The sequence below is a fragment of the Furipterus horrens genome, unplaced genomic scaffold, assembly GCF_987537825.1.
Source record: "Furipterus horrens unplaced genomic scaffold, mFurHor1.1.pri manual_scaffold_8, whole genome shotgun sequence".
Classification (NCBI taxonomy): domain Eukaryota; kingdom Metazoa; phylum Chordata; class Mammalia; order Chiroptera; family Furipteridae; genus Furipterus; species Furipterus horrens.
Window position 1 is genome coordinate 63,742,006 of NW_028327178.1, and position 23,532 is coordinate 63,765,537.

Below are 23,532 nucleotides of genomic sequence, written 5' to 3' on the forward strand. Positions count from 1 at the left end.
GTTGGTGGTCTAGTGTTTTTTGTTGTTGTTGCTTTTTTTTTTTTGCATGTACCATTCCAGTTCTCCCAACACCATTTTTTAAGAGATGACAGCTTTACTCTATTGTATGCTCATGCCCTCTTTGTCATATATTAATTGACCATAGAGGTATGGGCTCATTTATGGGCTCTCTATTCTGTTCTATTGATCTATGTGTCTGTTTTTATGCCAGTACCAGACTGTTTTGATTACAGTGGCCTTAGAGTACAGTTTAATATTAGGTATTGTGAGCCCTTTAATTTTGTTCTTCTTTCTTAAGATTGCTGTGACTTGGGGTGTATTTTGGTTCCATATACAGTTTTTGGAATATTTGTTCTAGATTTATGAAGTATGCCATTGGTACCTTAATAAGAATTGCACTGAATCTATAGATTGCTTTGGGGAGTATAGACATTTTAATTATGTTAATTATTCCAATCCATGAACATGGTATATGCTTCCACTTACTTGTATTTTTCTCAATTTCTTTCTTCAGTGTCCTATAGTTTTCTGAATACAGGTCTTTTACCTCCTTGGTTAAATTTATTCCTAGGTACCTCTCTTTTTTTGTTGTTGTTGGAACAGGAAGTAGGATAGAAATACCATTGATTTCTGAGTAGTGATTTTGTATTCTGCTACTTTGCCAAATTAATTTATTACACCTATTAGTTTTTTGGTGGAGTCCCTAGGGTTTTTTATGTACAATATCATGTCATCTGAGAATAATAACAGTTTTACTTCCTGATTTCCAATTTGGATGCCTTTTTTTTTCTTTTTCTTGTCTGATTGCTGTGACTACAACTCTCAGTACTAAGTTGAATAAAAGTGGTAAAAATAGACATCCCTGTCTTGTTTCTGATCTTAGAGGGAATGCTTTTATCACACATTGAATATGACATTGGCTGTAGACTTTTTTCATATAGCCTTTATTATGTTGAGGTATAATTCCTCTGTCCCCACTTTGCTGAGATATTTTTATCACGAATGGGTGCTGGATTCCATCAAAAGCTTTTTCTGTATACGTTGATTTGATCATGTGATTTTATCTTCCATTTTATGTGATGTATCACATTTGACTTACAAATCTTGTACCAACCTTGCATCCCCAGGATAAATCGCACTTGATGGTGGTGTATGATCTTTTCAATGTATTGCTGGATCCGGTTTGCTAATATTTTGTTGAGGATTTTAGCATCAATGTTCATCAGGGTAACTGGCCTATAGTTTTCTTTCTTTGTTTTGTCTTTACCTGGTTGTGGAGTTAGGATAATACTGGCCTCATAAAAAGATCTTTGAAAACTCACCTTTTCTTGAATTTTTTGGAATAGTTTGAGAAGGATAGGTGTTAGTTCTTCTTTGAATGATTGGTAAAATTTACCCATGAAGCCATTTGGTACAGGACTTTTGTTTGCTGAGAGTATATTGAACACTGCTCCAATTTCATTAGGTGTTATTGGTCTATTCAGGTGTTCTGTTTCTTCCTGATTTAGTGTTGGAGAATTGTATGATTCTAGAAATTTATCCATTTTGCCCAGATTGTCCAATTTCTTGGCATATAGTCTTTCATAGTATTTTCTTACACTCCTTTGTATTTCTTGTATCTATTGTTATTTCTTTTTCATTTCTGATTTTACTAATTTGTGTTCTCTCTCTTTTGTTTCCTGATGAGTCTGATTAAAGGTTCATCTATTTTGTTTATCTTTCCAAAGAACCAGCTCTTGGGTTTGCTGATCTTTTATATTTTCTTTTTATTTTTTTGGGGGGGGGGCGGGGTTCTCTATGTCACTTACTTCCTCTCTGATCTTGATTATCTCTTCCTCTCTATTTCCTTTGGGCTTTGTTTGTTGCTGTTTTTCTAGTCCTTTTTTTTTTTTTAAATGCTTTATTGATTATGCTGTTACAGTTGTCCCAATTTCTTTTCCTTTTGCTCCCATCCACCCAGTGACACCACTCCCTCCAGTTGTCCATGCCCATTGGTTGTGTATATAGTTCTTCTCAACATCTTCCTATCTACTCTACTCCCTCCTACTATGCTTCTTAATTCCTATAACACCTCCCTCCCTTACCCCCTTCTCCCATACCTATAATTCTTTTCACACTCTCGTTGCCTACTTAGTTTGCCTTTGTTTTGGTTCCCTAGCTTCTGTTGTTGGTTATTGTGATACAGTTTTCATTTTAATGTTCATAGTTTTGATCCTCCTTCTTCTAAACAAGTCACTTTAACATTTCATATAACAGTGGTTTGGATCTGGTGAACTCCTTCAGTTTTACTTTGTCCTGGAAGCAGTTTCTCTGCCCTTCTATTCTGAATGATGGCTTTGCTGGATACAGTAATCGTGGTTGTAGGCTTTTGCTTTTCATTACTTTGAATATTTCTTGTCAGTCCCTTCTTACCTGCAGAGTTTCTTTTGAGAAATCAGCTGGCAATCTTATTGGGACCTCTTTGGACATATTCTTCTTCTCTCTTGCTGCTTCTAAGATGCTCTTTATCCTTAATTTCTGACATTTTGGTTATAATGTGTCTTGGTGTGCTTCTCCCTGGATCCAGGTTTTTGGAACTCTCTGTGCTTCCTGGACCTGTAAGTCTATTTCCTTCCCCAAGTTAGGGAAGTTCTGCTTCATTATTTTTTCACATAATTTTTCAACTTCCAGTTGTTGCTCTTCACCTTTGGCAACCCTATGATTCAGATGTTGGCCCGCTTATAGTTGTCCCATAGGTTTCTGAGCCTCTCCTCATTTACCTGACTTTTCATTTCCCCTTTCTGCACTGGTTGACTGTTTCTTCCTTCCTTTTGTTCCAATTTGTTGACTTGATCCCTGGTTTTCTTCTCCTCACCACTTGTTTCGTACGTGTTTTCATGCATTTCAGCTGGACTAGCCTTCATTCCTTCCCTGTCTTGTTTAATATCTGCTGTCAGGTCTGTAAGCATTCTTATAACCAGAGCTCTGAACTGTGTCTCAGAAAAATTTCCTACCTGCTGATCCGTTAGATCAGATATTTGCTGGCTGGTCAACTCCGTTACTGGATCTCTATTATTATCTCTGCCATCCTGACAGTTTTGAGTTTATCTTTGCTTCCTGGGCAGGACTGTCACACCTCCTACGCTATAGGGGGCAGAGCCCTGTGCACTCTTCACTACGAGGTGACCCTTCTCACCACGCTGTGGTGTTTTGTGTGGGGGCGGGGATTCAAGATAGATTCCTGCCGTTTACACTCCGATGAGAGACCGGGAGCTTCTTCTTCCATTCCCACCGCTCCGGCCTTCACAGTCTGAGGCAAATCTGCCTTTCCCAGAGTTGGAATCGCGAGCTGATGGGTCTGGCCTGCAGCTAGGAGTAATCCCCAGGTGTTTCTAGCCTCTTTTTAAATATAGGTGTCTGTGCTTTCTGCCATCCCACCACCGTCGCCGCAGCTGCTACTGCTAGTGCAATTTTACCTCTCCGCCCCGGCTTCACTCCTCCTACCCATCCAGACAAGCACCACTTCTTTATAACTTCATATATTGGACTTCTGTATAGCTTTATTTTCTGGAACTTCTGGTTATTTCTGGTTTTTGCGATAGATGTATTCCTTCTTAGTCATGGAGGGAGATGAAGCGTGTCAGTCTAGGGCTCCATCTTGGCTGGAAGTCTCTAGGTCTTTTAACTGTAGGGTTAGATTGTTTATTTGAGATCTTTCTGTCTTCTTGAGGTAGGCACGTAGTGTTATGAACTTCCCTCTCAGAACTGCTTTTGCTGTATCCATATGGTTTTGGTTGTTGTGTTTTCCTTTTCATTTGTTTCCAGGTACTTTTTGATTTCTTCAGTGATCTCATTTATTACTTAATAACATTCTATTTAGTCTTATGTATTTGAATTATTTTTAGCATTTTTTACTGAGGTTGATTTCTAGATTCATGCTGTTGTGATCCAAGTAAATGCTTGATATTTCAATTTTATTGAATTTGTTGAGACTTCTTTTGTGTCCTACAATGTGGTCTATCTTGAGAAAGATCTATGTGATAAGAATACGCATTCTGATGCTTTAGTACTGAAAGATGACTTGAGTTGAGACACTGTTGACTGGCCTACACACACAGATAAGCTCTGGCCAGTTCAAATTCTGTAATATTAACTGAAAGATAAACATGTGTCACCATTTAAAAGAGGAGTAATAGGAAGGAGGGGATCAATGTAGCCTTCAAAGATCAGGTCACTGTTCTCTAACTGGAATGATCAGTAAACTAAGAGAGTATGTTTTCATTTAGTTTTCTTCCTCTGAGAGAAGAAGCTAACCCTTATGGAGTGTGTGTGCACGCGCACACGCTTTTGCTCTTGCCTATGACATTCTGAAAAGGTCTCACTCCTTCGGAGCTGGTAACCTCCAAAAGTAAGCAGATCTATTATCCCAGGTTTGACTATCTACTGCTGCTGATTTCCTGATGCCAGATGTAGTATCTCATATAAAAATGCTACATGGCATATTTTTCTCCACAAAATGAATGACACTGAAATTTGCTTCCCTAGTTCTCTGTTTATCCAAGCCTCTCCTGAGCATGGACCTGGGGTTGTCTTCAGCAGGACAGTCATGGTTCCCTGGCCTGTCCACTTGTGGCTGGCTGGCTGGGATAGCCACAGTGCTGGGCGGGGAAAGGGATACAAGCAGTGTGCTGTAGGCTCAGACACAATGGGTGGTAACAGAACACACTTACTAGGTTGGGGCTCTCAGGACATGGAAGGTGGTTGCTGCACAATCCCTTCACATTGAATTTCAGTACTTGATTAAATGATGTGATCTTTGCCTTTTGATATCTGTTGGGTGGGTACTTAACATAACACTGAGGAACACAATTTTCATTGAGTTAGATCTGACACTTGTTTTTGACTAACTTTTGGCATCTGAATCCAACAATGACCCCAGTTTTTTTCTATCACATGAACTTTTTAAGGTACAGGATACCCTCTCTTTGTCCCAAAAATCATATAAAATGTACATACAAAGTAAAATAAAAAGAAATTACCTGAATAGACTGTTTATTTAGAGTTATTTTATTTACATAAAGGCTATATATTGTTACTGTAAGTCAGATTGTGTACAAGCAGTAAAGTTCTGCTACCAAATATACATAGTAAGGTATTTTATCTTTTCAAGTGATAGGCTAGGAAATGCCAAAATGAGATACTTGAACAGTCTCCTTCAGTTGGCAAAGCTTTTAACAAATTGCTTCATGAGACCCAGTTTTATGTGCAGAGGTGGGAATATAATGTTCTTTCTGTCAGCAAGGGGCTCATGTAGAATGTTTGGATCACCAGGTTTGAGGTCAAATCTTGGAGGCCAATTCAACTCCACCCAATACTTCTCACGAGCTCTGCTATCCCAAGAGGTGGGCAATGCTGCCTTCACAACTAAAGTGACACAGTGTCCTTTATCCCGTGCCCTTACTGCAAGGTTGCTGGACAACAGCTCTGCTTGGCTCTTAAATTGGGTCTAAAACACCTTCTTCACTGGGCTGCTAAGAAAATGGTTACAGATATGCTAGATGCTGGATACAGAGAAACTGCTGCTTAGTCCTAGTGCTCATTATAATACCACCACCAATAACATCAGAATTACTGATCCCACACAGAGACCCAAAGTTCCCAGTCTTTCTCCTGCTCAAATACTATTTCTACAAATGCCTCAGTGAAAAACTTCTTCTCCCTCCCTCTCTGGAAAGGGAATCAATTTAAGTACAGAACACTAAGGTTGGAAAAATAAGCTGCCTTAATCCAGCCCCCTGCCAAGTAGGGAACCTACAGTGCATTAACCATGGGAGACTATTTTAGACTCCCTCAGGCTTCAGTGTAAGGGCAGAGGCCAGAATACCCCTATAATAATCCTTCCACTGGCTCCTGGGAAGGAGAAAAGAAACATAGGGAGTGCCTTCCCTAAATTCTCAGGTGGGGTCTGAGGTTCCGTGCAGATCACCCAGCAAAACGGTCATAATGCTCCTAAGAATTCAAGGGCCTCTTCAGTTTCCTCTTCATCCAAACTGAATTACTTAATCTTCCTTGGGATTCCACATATGCATACAATGTTTACACATCAAAACCATCTGAAAATCTGGCCAAATTCAGTGGCTGAATGCAGAATTGTGGGCAAAATATACATAAGAGAAACACTTAGTTTTTCATGGTTTTATTCTTTTAAAATTGAAATCAGTAGAACCTCAATAATCCTAATGCCATAAAGCTTAATTCGAAATACGAACATAAACTTATAACAACCAGATGAAGCAAAATTCTGTTTTCATCCTGGGGAGAAAAACCCTGCCTGCCCCAAACAAACTAGATACTAGCCCAGAGATAGATGCTGTTGGCCAGCACTGTGCACAACAACGCAACCCTTTGGAGGCTGAGGAAGCAACATGCTGGTTTGCATTTAATTTTTATTTTATTTTATTTTATTTTATTTTATTTTATTTCTCTGTTTTAGAGACAGGGGAAAGGAGAAAGAGAGGGAGAGAAACATCAATGTGTGGTTGCCTCTCACGCGCCCCCTCCTGGGGACCTGGCGTGCAACCTAGTCATGTGCCCTGACGGGGAATCGAACCAGCGACACTCAGTTCTCAGGCCACAGCAACCAGGTGGTTTGCATTTAATTGATGCACAATGATGAAGAAATTTAATCTGTGCCCCGAGAAACATACTGTGCATTGGAAATAGGGACAAGAGTTCCTTTTTTCTTTCTGCTGCATAGTATTCCATTATGGAAATGTACCACAGTTTTTTAATCCAATCATCTACAGATGGGCACTTAGGCTGTTTCCAGCAGTTGGCTATTGTAAATAGTGCTAATATGAACAAAGATGTGCATAAATTCTCTTGAATTTGGGTTTCAGGATTCTTCGAGTATAATCCTAGCAGTGAAATCACTGGTTCAAAAGGCAGTTCCATTTTTAGTTTTTTGAAGAAATTCCATACTGTTTTCCATAGTGGCTACACCATTCTGCATTCCCATCAATAGTGCACTAGGGTTCCCTTTTCTCCAGATCCTCGCCAGCACTTGTTGTTTGTTGATTTATTGATTATGGCCATTCTGACTGGTGTAAAGTGGTATCTCATTGTGGTTTTTATTTGCATCTCTCTGATGGCTAGTGATGTTGAACACTTTTTCATATACTTATTAACCCTCTGTATATCCTCCTTGGAGAAGTGTGTTCAGGTCCTCTGCCCATTTTTCAATTGGCTTGACTGTATTCCTGGTGTTGAGACATATAAATTCTTTATATATTTTGGAGATCAATCCCTTGTCTGAGGTATCATTGGCAAATATCCTTTCCTATATGATTGGTTCCCTTTTCATCTTGCTGATGTTTTCTTTTACTGGGCAGAAACTCTTTGCAGCAGAAAGAAAAAAGAAACTCCTGCCATTTGTGATAACATGGATGGAACTGCATAGAATTATGCTTAGCAAAATAAGCCAGGCAACGAAAGAAAAATACCATATGATATCACCTAATACAGGAAACTAATGAACACCACAAACAAATGAGCAAAATTAAACCAGAGGCATGTAAACAAGGAACAGACTAATAGTTACCAGGGGGGAGTGGGGAAGGGAGAGAAGGGGGTAAGTAGGGGAAGGGTTTAGTAAAGGAACTAGTATAAATAACCCATGGACATGTACAATGAGGTATGGACTGACTGTGGGAGAAGAGATGGGCTGGAGCAATGGGGGAAAAAGTGAGACAACTGTAATAGAAAAATAAAAAATAAATATAATTTAAAAACTTAAAAAAAGGAAGAAAGAAAATAGGGACAAGAATTGTGGTCTCTCAGAGAAGCTAGGTATACTGATGTTTGCAGACCCAGAATATTATAATGGGAAACAGTTCTAAATGATGCCCTTGGAAAAAACCTGCTCACTTGTGATGAATAGAAACAAAGGTAGCCACTCTAATTAGGTTCATTCTATCTGGAAAGATGTTACAACCCTATTAAATATTGAAGCCAGTCCTTGGGTTCCAGCAAAGCAGACTTCTGCACCACTTTATATAGCCATATGATTAGTAATCAACCTTCCTACTTAAGTCGTTCAGAGCTCTGGAATTAATTTCTGCATTAAATATTCATGTTTTTCAAATTTTACACTATCTATTTTCCTATACAGGCCCTAAATATTAGCAATAAGGCTTGAGAAGCTGTTTTTTAATCAAAGAGATTTTCAAGTCCCAACAATATAAAGTGATACTTCACTTAATTGGTAGATACTTAGACTGAAAACTATAAGGATACTAAATTCTAAAACTACCCTAGAAAACGTACTTTTCTAGTGTCTCCTGAAGAAGACATTGTGGTACATACGAATGGCAGATTCAAGGATCAGAGTCTCCAGTTTTATTAAATATGGACCCTTTCTAGCTCTGTCACTTTGGACAAGTTACTTCAACTCTCTGTTCCTGAGTACCTCATCGGACTTTGTAAGAATTAAAGAAACTACTTAGACATTTTAATGTGTTAAATTTAGTCTGGCATATGGCAATTGCTGAATAAACACTGGCATCTCCACAGCAGATGTGTCTGGGGCTGTACATACATCTGTAATCATCTACAAACAAGGTAGACATCCACAGCTTCAAAATAAATAACTATATAGAGATAATTTTATAAGTTCTTATTATATGTCAATATATATAAATAAAAATTTTCTATTTTTAATAAAAATTTAAACTGTACAACATGATAATTTAATATACATGTACAGAGTAAAATGAGTACCACAGTGGAATTAATTAGCATACTTTGTCCTCACATAATTATCATTGATTTTGTATGTGATGTGAGCACCTAAAATGTACTTTCTTAGCAAATTTCCACTATTCAAAACAGTATTATTAACTATAGTAATCATGCTGTATATTGCAAAGACGGCGGTAGCCTTCATCTAGTAAAAACTTCAATCCTTGAGGTATAAGAAAATCAGAATTCCAGAATTACCATAGCATAATACTGTACTGGGAATGTCTAGATCCCAACAAAAACTTACAAAGTATACAAAAAACAGAAAGATATATATGACTCATCCATAGGGGGAATAAATAGACACAAGTCATTCCTGAGAAAGCCCAGATATCAAAATTACTCATCAAGAACATGAAATCAGCCCTGGCTGGTGTGGCTCAGTGATTGAGTGCCAGCCTGTGTGAACCAAAGGGTCAGCAGTTCAATTCCCAATTAGGGCACATGCCAAGATAGCAGGTTTAATCCCCAGTCAGGGAAAATACAAGAACCAACCAGTGAATGCATAAATAAATGGAACAACAAATTGATACTTTTTCTCCCACCCTCTCCCTTCATTCCTTTCCCTCTCTCCCTCTCTCTCTTAAATCAATAAAAATAAAAAAGATTTATCAGTATACTGCACCACTGCCTAAAACAGAAAAGGTTGATCATATCAAGTGTTGGTGAAGATATGAAGAAACTGAAATGCTCAGGTTCTTGACAATGGAGTTATAATGGACATACAACTTTAAAAACCTTTCAATATTATCAGCCAAAGTTAAATACATACCTAGCCATTCAACTCTTTTGTATCTACTCAACAGAAATGCATGGATTTGTGCACCAGAAGACATGCTATTTTTTTAAATGAAAGCTACACTTCCAACAGTTAAAAGGAAAAGTGTTAGAAATATTGACCTGACACACTTGCCTCACTGAATGATGACATGGCAAATACTTGTATTGCAGTGCATTACTATTGCCTTGATGGAGTTTGAAGAAAGGCATTCTCAAAGAATGCAAAAATAATAAATGGCTTAATTGAGAAACGAGAAGGCACAGGAAGCATTTAGAAAAAAAATAAAGGCAGTTTCCACCAAAGCCACTTCTTTTGTCCCTAACCAAGACAAAATCTAAAGCAATACATTATCAATATTGTATGTAAAACTATCGATAAGAACTTCCGGGCAAGATGGATGCCTAGATGGACATGCTCTGTCTTCCTCCAAACTAAGAAGGAATACAACTACCGCAAAACCAGAAATAACCAGAAGTTCCAGAAAATAAAGCTACATTGGGAGGATCCAAGAGGCAGAGGAGTAAGTGGAAGCTACACTAACATCCTCCCAGGACCACTCTGGATTTACAACTTAATTGTGGAGAAATCATCTGGAATAACCACTGAAGTATGGAGATGCCAAAGGGCTGGCTGGGCTCGCACGGGTGGCAGCTGAAGGGACTGAGAAACAGCTCAGCAGCTGAGAGTTCCCACTGAGAAGGGAAGGGTCTAAACCCCCAGCTGGGCTTCTGAGCCTACAGCAACAGAGGGAAAGTAAAATAGTATCGAGCTGTGAAAAAGCGAAAAGCCACAGGGTTTCTTCCTAGCTGGAGAGAAACAACTGGAGAAAAACAGTTCTTAAGTGGATCACATATGAAAATATTTTGGCACCCACTTACCTTGGGGTCAAGCACAGGGAAAGCAGAGAGGACTAGAGATGCTGAGGGAGAATTTGGGGTGGTCGCTTTGTGGGGATAACTGGGAGAGCAGCTGACTAGGTCCCAGTGCTGAATCATTCCCGAAACTGCAGGCAGATCATTCCCCTCCAAGTGGTGTCAGCCTGAGGGGAAGCAAAAGCCCTGCCTACACAAATTAAGCTGCTCCACCCTCGGTTATTAAGCCTAACAGCTGATCACAAATTGAATAGATTAACAAATAAAGGTCACAGACAAAGGCAGTAGATCTCTGATAGTCTCAAAGAGGCTGCCTAAGGCCCAGACGAGTACGTAATCTGACACCACCAGGAACAGATCCAGGAAGTGCAGATCAATCTAAGAGGCAGCAACAAACAAGAAAAGTCACAAAAATGGGGAGACAGAAAAATAATCCCCCATCAAAAGGAAAGGAAGAATCCCCAGAAAGAGTCCTAAATGAAACAGAGGGGGAAAACTATCAGATATGGAATTCAAAAGTTGGATTGTAGGGAAGCTCAATGAGATCAGCGAGCAGAAAAAAACCTAAAAATAACTACTTGGAACTACAAGGAACTCCAGGGAAACTAAAAGAAACTCCCTGAAAATTACACCAGCATGAAAAAAAAAAAAGACATAGAAGCTATCACTGAGAGACAGGAGCAAATAAAGAATACAATTTCTTAATTGAAGAACACAGTAGAAGGAATTAAAAGGAGGCTAGAGGAAGCAGAAGATGGGATGAGCGAGCTGGAGGACGAGAAAAAAATTTCCAGACAGTACAACAAAATAAACAAAGACTGAAAAAGAATGAAGAGGTTTTAAGAGAGCTGCAGGACAACAGGAAACAAAATAATAATCATATCATAGGAATTCTAGAAGGAGAAGAAGAGAAGCAAGGGATAGAAAACCTCTTTGAAAAACTAATGACAGAAAACTTCCCTAACATGAGGAGAGAAAAGGTCACACAAGTCAAAGAAGCACAGAGGGTCCCAATGAAGATGAACCCCAACAGGCCCACTTCAAGACACATCATAATTAAAATGGCAACATTCAAAGACAAAGAGAGAATCCTAAAAGCAGCAAAAGAGAAACAACTAATAACATACAAGGGAGCTCCAAATAAGGCTATCATCAGATTTCTCAGCAGAAACACTACAAGCCAGAAGGGAATGGCAAAAAATATTCCAAGCAATGAAAAACAAGGGCCTACAACCAAGAATACCCTACCCAGCAAAGCTCTCATTCAAAATAGAAGGTGAAATAAGGAGTTTCCTAGACAAAAGATGTCTAAAAGAATACATCTCCACCAAACCAGCATTGCAAGAGATGCTAAAGGGTCTGCTTTAAGAAGATGAAGAAGCAGAGAAACAGAGGAACACAAGTACAAAGGTGGAAAATGACAATGAATAAGTACCTATCAACAATAACCTTAAGTGTAAATGGATTAAATGCACCTATCAAACGACATAGGGTAGTTGAATGGATTAGAAAGCTACTTATATCAGACAACAGATTTCACAGCAAAGGGCATAAAAAGAGACAAAGAAGGATATTTCATAATACTTAGGGGAAACATCCATAAAGAAGATATAATACTTGTAAACATATATGCACCCAACATAGGAGCACCCAAATATGTAAGGAAAACTTTGAAAGACTTCAGGGAAAATTTACACCGGAACACACTCATAATAGGGGACTCTCACACCTCATTGTCAACAATGGACAGCTCTTCCAAGCAAAGAAACACTAAAGATATTGAGGCATTGAACAACACTCTAGATCAAATGGACTTAGTTGACATATAGAGAAATTTCCACCCCAAAGAAGCAAAATATACATTCTTTTCAAGTGCACATCAAACATTTCAAAGATAGACCACATGGTAGAACACAAAACAAGCCTCAACAAATTCAAGAAAATTGAAATCATATCAAGCATCTTCTCAGATCACAATGGCTTAAAGTTGAAAATCAACCTCAAGGAAAAAACTCAAAAAACTTCAAACTCACGAGAATGAATAACATGCTATTAAATAATGAATGGGTTAACAATGACATCAAGGAAGATATCAAAAACTTTCTGGAAACAAATGATAATGTACACACAACCCAAAACCTGAGAGATACAGCAAAACCAGTTCTGAGAGGAAAGTTCATAGCAATACAGGCCTACCTAAATATGATAGAAGAATCTCTAATAAAAAATCTATCCCTGCAGCTACAAGAACTAAAGGAACAACAACAAAGCCCAGAGCGAGTAGAAGAAAGGAAATCATGAAGATCAGAGCAGAATTAAATGACATAGAGACTAAACAAACAATTCAAAAGATCAACAAAAGTAGGAGCTGGTTCTTTGAAAAGATAAACAAAATCGACAAGCCTTTAACCAGGCTCATCAAGAAAAAAAGAGAGGACCCAAATAAATAAAATCAGAAATGAAAGAGAAGAAATCACAACCGATATCACAAAAATACAAAGGATTGTAAGAAATTATTACAAACAACTGTATGGCAAGAAATTTGACAACCTAGAGGAAATGGACAAATTCTTGGAAACATATAGTCTTCCAAAACTGATTCAAGAAGAAGCAGAAAGCCTGAACAGACCAATAACAACTAGTGAAATTGAAGCAGTAATCAAAAAACTCCCAGCACACAAAAGCCCTGAACTGGATGGCTTCACAGGTTATTTCTACAAAACATTTAGGAAAGAACTAACTCGTATTTTCCTCAGACTATTCCAAAAGATCCAAGAAGAGGGAAGACTCCCAAACTCATTTTATGAACCCAGTATTACCCTAATTCCAAAACCAGGTCACGACACAAAAAAGAAAGAAAACTACAGGCCAATAATGCTGATGAACATAGATTCTAAAGTCCTCAACAAAATATTGGCAAACAGGATCCAGCAACACATTAGAAAGATCATACACCACGATCAAGTAGGATTCATCCCAGGGATGCGAGGATGGTTTAATATTCGCAAAACAATAAACGTGATACACCACATAAACAAAATGAAAGACAAAAACCACATGATCATATCAATGATGCAGAAAAAGCATTTGTTAGAGTACAACACCCATTTATGATGAAAACTCTCAGCAAAATGGGAATAGAGGGGGAATACCTCAACATAATAAAGGCCATGTAGGAGAAACCTGAAGCCAACATCATACTCAATGGGCAAAAACTGAGAGCATTCCCCTTGAGGTCAGGAACAAGACAAGGATGTCCACTCTCTCCACTTCTATTCAACATAGTCTTGGAAGTTCTAGCCACAATAATCAGACATGAAAGAGAAATAAAAGGCATCCAAGTTGGAAAAGAGGAAGTAAAACTGTCATTATTTGCAGATGACATGATAGTGTACATAGAAAACCCTACAGACTACACAAAAAAACTACTCGACCTAATAAGTGAATTTTGCAAAATAGCAGGGTACAAAGTCAATATTCAGAAATTGAAGGCATTTCTGTACAGCATCAATAAAATGTCAGAAACTAAAAGAAAAATCCCATTTACCATAGCAACAAGAAAAATAAAATGCCTAGGAATAAACTTAACCAAGGAGGTAAAAGACCTGTACTCAGAAAACTACAGAACACCAAAGAAAGAAATTAAGGAAGATACAAATAAATGGAACCATATACCATGCTCATGGATGGGAAGAATGAACACCATCAAAATGGCCATACTACCCAAAGCAATTTACAGATTCAATGCCATCCCTATTAAAATACCAATGACATTTTTCACAGACCTAGAACAAATACTTCAAAAATTTACATGGAACCAAAAAAGAGCCCGAATAGCCACAGCAATTTTGAGGAAGAAGAACAAGTAGGAGGAATCACAATCTGATATGAAACTATACTACAAGGCTACGGTAATCAAAAAAGTCTGGTATTGTCAAATGAACAGACCCATAGATCAATGGAACAGAATAGAGAGCCCAGAAATAAACCCAGGTCTATATGGTCAACTAATATTTGACAAAGAGGGAAGATACATTAAATGGATAGAAAAGAGCTCCTTCAAGAAATGATGTTGGGAGAACTGGACAGGGACATGCAAAAATATGAAACTAGACCACCAACTTACACCACAGACCAGAATAAACTCAAAATGAATAAAAGACTTTAAATGTAAGCCATGGTACCATAAAAGTCCTAGAGGAAAAAATAGGCAGGAAAATTTCAGATATCTCACATAGCAACATTTTCACTGATATATCTCCTAAGGCAAGGGAAATAAAGGAAAGAATAAACAAATGGGACTACATCAAACTAAAAAGTTTCTGCTCAGCTAAAGAAAACATCAGCAAGATGAAAAGGAAACCAGCCATATGGGAAAATATATTTGCCAATGATATCTCAGATAAGGGATTGATCTACAAAATACATAAAGAACTCATATGACTCAACACCAAGAAGACAGACAACCCAATTAAAAAATGGGCAAAGGACCTGAAAAAACACCTCTCCAAAGTGGACATACAGAGGGTCCATAGACATATGAAAGAATGCTCAACATCACTAGCGATCAGAGAGATGCAAATAAAAACCACAATGAGATACCACCTCACACCAGTCAGAATGGCCATCATCAACAAATCAACAAACAACTTGTGCTGGAGAGGATGCAGAGAAATGGGAACCCTGGTGCATTGCTCGTGGGAATTCGGACTGGTGCAGCCACCATGGAAAACAGTTTGGAATTTCCTCAAAAAACTAAAAATGAAACTGCCTTTTCAACCAGCAATTCCATTGCTAGGATTATATCTGAAAAATCCCGAAACACCAATTCAAAAGAAACTATGCACCCCTATGTTCATATCAGCCCTATTTACAATAGCCAAGTACTGGAAACAACCTAAGTGCCCATCTGTAGATGAGTGGATCAAAAAACTGTGGTACATTTACACAATGGAGTACCATGTAGCAGAAAGAAAGAAGGAACTTCTACCATTTGCCACACATGGATGGAACTAGAGAGAATTATGCTTAGCGAAATAAGTCAGGCAACGAAAGAAAAACACCTCATGCTGTCACCTATTACAGGAAACTAATGAACAACACAAACAAATGAGCAAAATTGAACCAGAGGTATGTAAACAAGGAGTAGACTAACAGTAACAAGGGGGGAGGCGGGAGAGAGAGAAGAGGGTAAGAAGGGGAAGGGTCTAGTCAAAGAACATGTACAAATGACCCACGGACATGGACAACTGAGTGGGGACTGAATGTGGGAGAAGGGAGGGACAGGGTGCAGGAAAGCAAGAGGGGGAGAAAAGTGGGACAACTGTAATGGAAAAAAAAAATTTAGCGGGGTAAAAATTAAAATGTGAGGAGGGGAAATGCCAGTTCAGAAAATATTAGAAGGACAAGGATTTTCCTTCACACTGTATATTTTTCTCCCTATCTGATCCCTCCAGGGTTTGGCATTCTAAAGAAGTAATGACATAAGTTTCTTCGCATAAAACTAATAAGAACAGTTGTTAATACAGGGTTTTTTTTTACCAAGACGTTGACTGGAATGTCATGCCTAAATGAGACATGCTTGGGCTCTGGTTGTTACCAAAAATCCCTGAGGGACTGGAAATGACTTTCGAAGGTAATAAAAGCCCACAAGATAAAAGGCCGGGTACCATGGTTGGTTGTGTGGTCCACAGCAATCTTTCCAGGAAGGAATGAATGTTGTTTTCCTGAAAGATGGCTAGAAGGGACCTTAAGGCACAATGGAAAACCAGAAGGACTTGGAAAAGACAGGCGTGTACAGGCAAGGCTGAATGCCAGGTATGTGGCTCAGCCTCTTGCCCTGAAGGGCAGACTGAACGTCACCCTAAATGTTCCTTGCTTAAGTTCCAGCAAAGCAGAACTAAAGATCATAAGTGATCATTTGCTGCTCTTGTTGTGTTTATGCAAATGAACAGGATAAATTATAAATGGACTTAATGCAGTCCCTTTAATGACAAGGAGGGTAATCTTAGGGAGAAAAATCGTTATTCAAGGAAAATTACAATGATCAGTGGCAAGCTATAAAGTAGTACAGCTAACCATCTTTAAAGTTTCTTTTCATTTAAAGTATGTTTTCATTTGAAAGTTAAACTATGTCTGGTATATCATCAAAGATATTTAATTTATAGGCAAGAAGAATGTCAAATGCCTTGCAACTGGATGTCTTTCCAATAAGACAGTCTTACAGATTTAGAGACTTGTTTGTGGGTTATGTTACATAAATTAACATGTGTTTTCTGTTTTCAAATGGCATTACCTGAGTGATTGTATGCATAGACCTCACTACTCAATCCTGTCTGCAGCACTGCCTCCTGAGACTCAATGGTTTGGCTGAACTAAGTGGCTGGGTTGGTGAAGTATGGGTTGGTCTGTGGGTCTCACTTTAAAACTGGTTACTCTTCTCTATCCTAAAGGCTTGGACAGATAGGGCTCAGAGGTCTGAGAAGGGGAAACCTAAAATATTCCCCTCAGCCCAAACTAAGTATAGTGGGCAAAAGGGTTTTGGACAGGTATGACATGCCTTGCATACCTTCCTCCAAAGAGCCTTCTCCCCCCCACCCCCAATATAGGACATTGAAAAATTAATACCTGCCTTTCATCATCTAGTGGTTATGGATTGAATGATGCCTTTTAACCCTGTTGCCAAATCTGCTGCCCCAAGAATTCAACAAGGATGCCAGCCTATTAAACCAGGCACGCCGTTGTCCGAGGACAGCCAACTGACCTGGAGTCTGCAAGATCCTTCCCCATGTGGGAAGGCCACCCTCCCCTCCACGCCCCCACTCTTATAAGGGATTTCTGGACCCAAGGGTAGGTAGGACGATGACCATGTTCAGCTTGAAGCAGCTAGGGGAACACGAGATCTTCAACTATTGTCCTTTATAAGATTATAAAGGGTCTTAAGTCTGAGAAGGGGGAATTGTTTGTGGGAAGGCCACCCTCCCCTCCACACCCCCACTCATATTAGGGTTTTCTGGACCCAAGGGTAGGTAGGACGACGACCATGTCCAGCTTGAAGCAGCTAGAGGAGCTTGAGACCTTCGCCCATTGTCCTTTACAAGATTACAAAGGGTCCTAATATTTGAGAGGGGGGGGATAGTTAATTTTTACGAACCAGGGGTATGGACTTGGGGGGGATCGCTGGGGGAGGGGGATGCTGGGGGGAGGGGAACAAGGGGGAGAAAATTGGAACTGTTGTAACAATATAATCAATAAAAAACATTAAAAAAAAAATTAAAAAAAAAAAAAGAAGTAAATAAATAAATAAAAGAGATACCCAAGGTTCTGTGTGGGACAGATAAAAGTGACACTCAAACCGGTAAGAAATGATTAGCAGCAAAAGGGAAATATGATAAGCAGATTAAGAAAATTTTCAAGAGTCGTTAGAGACACAGATAGTCAGAGTTAAGGAATATTTATCACCTGAGAAACAGAGTTAACCCAGAATATAAAGGATATAATAATTATAACCTGGGGAAATGTGATAAGCAGGTTGAGAAAACTTTCAAGAGGAAATGAGGCTGGAGACATAAACAGTCAGAGTTAATCGAGTGTGAGGGGCACCCATCATGGAACATTTATCACTTGGGAACTATGCATGGTCAGTGAGATAAGGACCCTTAGTTGATTTAGTCAATGGTGTTAGATTGTGACTCTGGAGCATCCAGTAGGGAAAAACGGAGAGGAAGGGGAGGGGGAGAAAAGGGGATGTTTACTTGCATTAGGATACAAGCAGCCTGCTCTGAGCTTCAACGCGCCCTTTGTTAGGCTGCACCCAGACTTGCAAATCCCTGAATAAATAAATGCCTTGTTTACTGCTTAAGTCCTGTGTCCCGGTGTTTTGTTGTGAGCATTTCTCAGAGTTCTGTCCTGGAGATAGGCATGGGACCTGTGTGGTCCTTGGGCATTTTCAGTCCTCAGCAGCAATTCCCAGAAGCTCAGAGAGGTCAAAGCCCAAGGCTTGGGCTGACTGGGTAACTGATGAACCCTTGTCTTGAGAGGCCTGAGGGCAGTCAGACTTCTAATGCCCCAACTGTTTACACAGTGGGCATGGAGTTGTGGGAAGTCAAGGATTTAGGCATCACTTAGCCCAGTGTCCAGGCTTGCTGCATCCGAAGCAGTCTCCTGGATGGGTCTGACCTTTACCTCTTGACAGATTAAGTTTGTGGGACTTTTAGAACATAAGCTAGTAAATGGAAAGCCTGCATTTGCAATTAGGCACGCGCCACATCTTGATTGTTAAAGACCTTGAAGGCTAGATTAACTAATTCAGCCTGACTTGTTTGAGGGTCTGTTCTTTGTTTTTGTTTTTTTGGAGTTTGTGGCATATGTTGGGAGCTGACTGAGAAATAAAGTGCATGTGGAGAAGAAGGATGCCCTCCAGGGAATCAGGATTTAGGTTAGTGAAACACTGGAGGGCTTCCTTCAATCTGGCTAGAAAGGAAGCAGAACAGGTTTGGCAAAGGGAAGTATACCTGTGATGCTGAGTCAGAGGGAGAGGGAACACCCTCAGGTCTAAAGGCAGCCGCGGCCCTTTCAGGTTATGCTGTGGCCACATATGAAGGAGGTAGATGTGAAGCTCAAAAAAAAAAGGTCTGTACATATGGAACCTCAATTCACTTGCCCAGATGGTGACAATAATTGTTAAGGTCAGTCAGGATTTGTACTTTGCCCAACCTGTATCACAGAAGATTCAGAGGCTTAGACAGATCAGTCCCCATGACTAAAAGGGAGTCAGGGGTCAGGAGATCCTTTCCTGGCCAAAGGAGACTCACTGGGGGCGTACCACCCAAGAGGCCCTTAGGCTGTGTCAGACAGGGATTTGAGAAACAGAGGAGGGAGGCATCCCACTGTCCTCAGATGCCAAACGTCCAGGACCTGGCAGCAACTCTCATCCAGCACTGAGATTTTCAGACAAAGGTATGCTGAGACAGGAAAACATAACAGAAAGAGTGCTGTTGGGAGAGAGCAGGCTCCTTACCCAGTAACTTTCGCCAGTGTTGGTGTGAAGGTCAGGCAAAGGAAGGCAGGTGACACCTCCTTAGCCGCTCCTTCTCACTCTCCTAGGTTTCAGAACCAAAAAGTTAGGTTCAGGAGGGTGAGAGGAGAAATGACAGGAGAACAGGCCATGCCTAAGGTTCCCAACAAGGAAAAGCTAAAGAAGTTGACTACCACCAAAATAGTATTACAACGTATTTTAAAAGGACATCTTTAAGAATAAAAAAAAGAGGAACATAATTATAAAGTATAAAATGGCACAAATAAAAACCTATCAGTAATTACTTTCAATGTAAATGGATTAAAAGCTCCAATCAGAACACATATGATAGCTAAGTGGATAAGAAAACAAGACACATATATGTGCTGTCTATATGATACCCACCTCCAAAGACACAAAAGATTGAAAGTAAATGGATTATCAAAAGATAATTTATTCAAATGGAAACAAAAAAAAAACAACTGGGGTAGCAATACTTACACAAAATAGACTTTTAAAACAGGCTATAATAAAAGATAAAGAAGGACATTACATAATGCTAAAGGGACCAATCCAATAAGAGTATATAACCCTTAAAACATTTATGTAGCCAACACAGGAAAACCTAAATATCTAACAAATCTTGATGGACATAAAAGTAGAGATCTACAGTAATGCAGTCATAGTAGGGGATTTTTAACACCCCATTGACATCTATAAATAGATCTTCCAGACAGAAATCAGGAAGAAAACAGAGGCCTTAGATGACACACTACACTAGATGGATTTAATTAATGTTGTCAGAGAATTTAACCTGAAAGCAGCAGAATATACATTGTTTTCAAGTGCACATAAAACAGTTTCCAAGATAGACTACATGTCAGACAACAAAACAAGTCTCAACAAATTTAAGAAGAATAAAATCTTATCAAGCATCTTTGACCATAATGGTATGAAACTACAAATCAATTACAAAAAGAAAAGAAAGAAAAATACACAAAAATAAAGGCAAAATAACATGTTACCAAACAATGAATGGGTCAACAATGAGATCAAGGCAAAAAATCGAGATTCCATGAGACAAATGAAAATGTAAACACAATAACCCAAAAGCAGTCCTAAAGAGAAATTCATAGCATTAGAGGCCTACCTCAGGAAACAAGAAAAATCCGAAATAAACAATCTAAACTTACACCCAAAGGAACTAGAAAAATAAAAACAAACAAAGCCTACAGTAGAATTAAGGAAATAATAAAGATCAGAGCAAATGTTATATTTTAATATATTTTTTGGAAATTCTATTAGTTATAGTTGTCGTTCTGCAAGAAAAAAAGAAAACAGATATGAAGGAGAAAAGTAAATTTAAAAAGGAAGAATAAAGAAAAGAAGGAAAGAAGGAAGAAAGGAAGGAAGACATTCAAAATTTGAAGCCTTTTATTTTCTTTGATAGGACCACAGTGATCCCTCACTTATTGCGTGTACCACATTCCAGACGCCCCAAGATAGGTGAAAATCTGCGAAGTAGGAACCTTACATTTATTTTAGTGTTTATATATATTTTAAGGTTTTATAAACCCTTCCCACACACTTATAAACCATTCTCAGTCCCTTATTAACCTTTCCCACTCCCTAATTAACCTTTTCCACACTTTTATAAACACTACTTATGTTCTTAAACATATTCTACACTCTTAAACCTACGTAACTTAACAACATACGTATACAGTACCGCAAAATCCTGCGATATAGCGAAAAATCACAATAAATAAATAAATAAATATTTTTTAAAATCCCACAATACAGTGAGGCCATGATAAGTGAACCGCAATATAGAGAGGGACTACTGTAAAGCAAACATTGATGAACATAAAAGAAGAAATAAACAGAAATACAATAATAGTTGGGGACTTTAACACCCCAGAGAGAAAATCAACAAGGCAACAGTGGCCTGAAATGGCACATTAGATCAGATGGACTTAATTGATATTGTTAGACTATTTCACCAAAAGCAGAAGAATTTAGTGGGTTGGCCCAAAAGTTCATTAGGTTTTTTTCTGTAAGACAGTTCTATTAGTGCCTGGTAGTCTTTAACCTCATTTGAAACAATTTTGTTAGACTATATTGTGACAGCTGTCACATCAGCATGCATTTAAAAAGAATTATCAAAATTGGTGAATTTTTGTGTAGTTAATTTAATATTGAAGTTAGAAAAAATAAGCAACATTTTTGGTATATTAGGCTTTATTATTTCAAGAAAGGTAAAAACACAAATGAAACCAAAAAAAAGATTTGTGCAGTAACTGGAGAAGGTTCTGTGACTGATGAAACATGTCAAAGTGGTTTGCAAAGTTTCATGCTCCATGGTCGGGTAGACCAGTTGAGGTTGATAGCAATAAAATCAAGATATTAATTGAGAACAATCAACATTACACCACTTGGCAGATGGCTGACATACTCAAAATAACCAAATTAATAAAGTTACCAATGAAAATGAAAAATGTGTCTTTATTAAACAGACTTTTTGACAAACCCAATACATTCTTTTCAAGTCCACATGTAACACTTTCCAGGATAGACCACATGTTAGGTCACAAAACATGTCTCAAAAAAATTAATAAGACTGAATTCATATCAATATTCTTCCTTGATCACAATGATATTAAAATGGGAATCAATTACAAGAAAAATAAAACCCTGTGAACCACACCAACACATGGATAAGTAACATGCTACTAAACAATGAACTGGTTAATAATAACACGATGAATGAAATCAAGATACCTTGGGACAAATGAAAATAACATATAATGACAACCAAATCAATAGGACACAACAAAAGCAGTTCTGAAAGGGAATTCGTACCAATATAGGCCTACCTCGAGAAACAAGATGAATCTCAGATGAACAATCTAATGTTACATCTATAGGAACTAGAAAAAGAACAAACAAAGCCTAAAGTGAGCAGAAGAAATAATAAAAGTCAGATAAAAAAAAAGTCTTAAAAGAACAGAAAGGATTAGTGAAACTAAGAGCTTGTTTTTTGAAAACATAAACAAAATCAGACCCGTCTTACAAAAAAAAAAAAAAAAAAAAGAGAGAGAGAGAAGGTACAAAATAAACTTAGAAAGGAAAAGGGAGGAGTGACAAATGATACCACAGAAATACAAAGGACTGTAAGAAAACACTACAGAAAATTAATGTCAACAAATTGGACAACCTGAAAGAATAAATTCCTAGAAACATATAATCTTCTAAGAGTGAATCAAAAGAAAGAGAAAATCTGAACAGACTGATAACCACTAGCAAGATACAGTCAATACTCAAAAACTCCCAACAAACAAAAGTCCTCAAACAGAGACTGCACAGGTAAATTTTACCAAATATTCAAAAATGAATTCTTCAAAACCTGTTCTTCTCAAACTATATTAAAAAATTTTTAAAAGAAGGCTCCCAAACTCATTTTATGAGGCCAGCATTACCCTGATACCAAAACCAGACAAAGACACTACAAAAAAAGAAAATCACAGACAAATATTTCTGATTATCGTAAATGCAAAATCCAGCAACAGAATTAGCAAAGCAAATTCAGCAATACATTGAAAAGATACATACCACAGTCATGGGATTTATTCCTGGGATGCAAGGTTGATTCAATGTCTGCAAATTAATAAATGGGATACACCATATAAACAAAATAAAGGATAAAAATCATAGGATCACTGAAGACATTTTTGTACGCCAACAATTAAATATCAGAAACAGAAACTAGGGGGGAAATCCCATTTACCATAGCTACAAGAAAAATAAAATATCTAAGAATAAACTTAACCAAGGAGGTAAAAGATCTGTACTCTGAAAACTACAGAACACTGAAGAAAGAAATTAAGGAAGATACAAATAAATGGAAGCATATATTGTGTTTATGCATTAGAAGAATTAACATCATTAAAATGTCCATACTACTCAAAATAATCTATAGATTCAACAAAAATCCCTATTAAAATATGAATGACATATTTCACGGATTTGGCACAAATACTTCAAAAATTTATACGGAACCCAAAACAACCCTGAATAGCCTCAAG

At 38.2% G+C, this 23,532-nt stretch overlaps 1 protein-coding gene across 5 annotated transcripts in view; it reads right to left on the reverse strand.

Moving 5' to 3' along the window:
• The window catches only part of NINL (ninein like), a 237,945-nt gene extending 214,837 nt beyond the window's left edge, over positions 1 to 23,108 (reverse strand). For 3 of the 5 annotated variants that reach the window (XM_090285959.1, XM_090285958.1, XM_090285955.1), the window contains exon 1: positions 22,324 to 22,377. The gene's annotated coding sequence lies outside the window, so the exon portion shown is untranslated. Of the gene's footprint in view, positions 1 to 22,323; positions 22,378 to 23,059 lie in introns of those variants that run through there. The other 2 variants (XM_090285956.1, XM_090285957.1) reach the window with 2 other exon arrangements.
• Between the last annotated feature and the right edge of the window lie 424 nt (positions 23,109 to 23,532).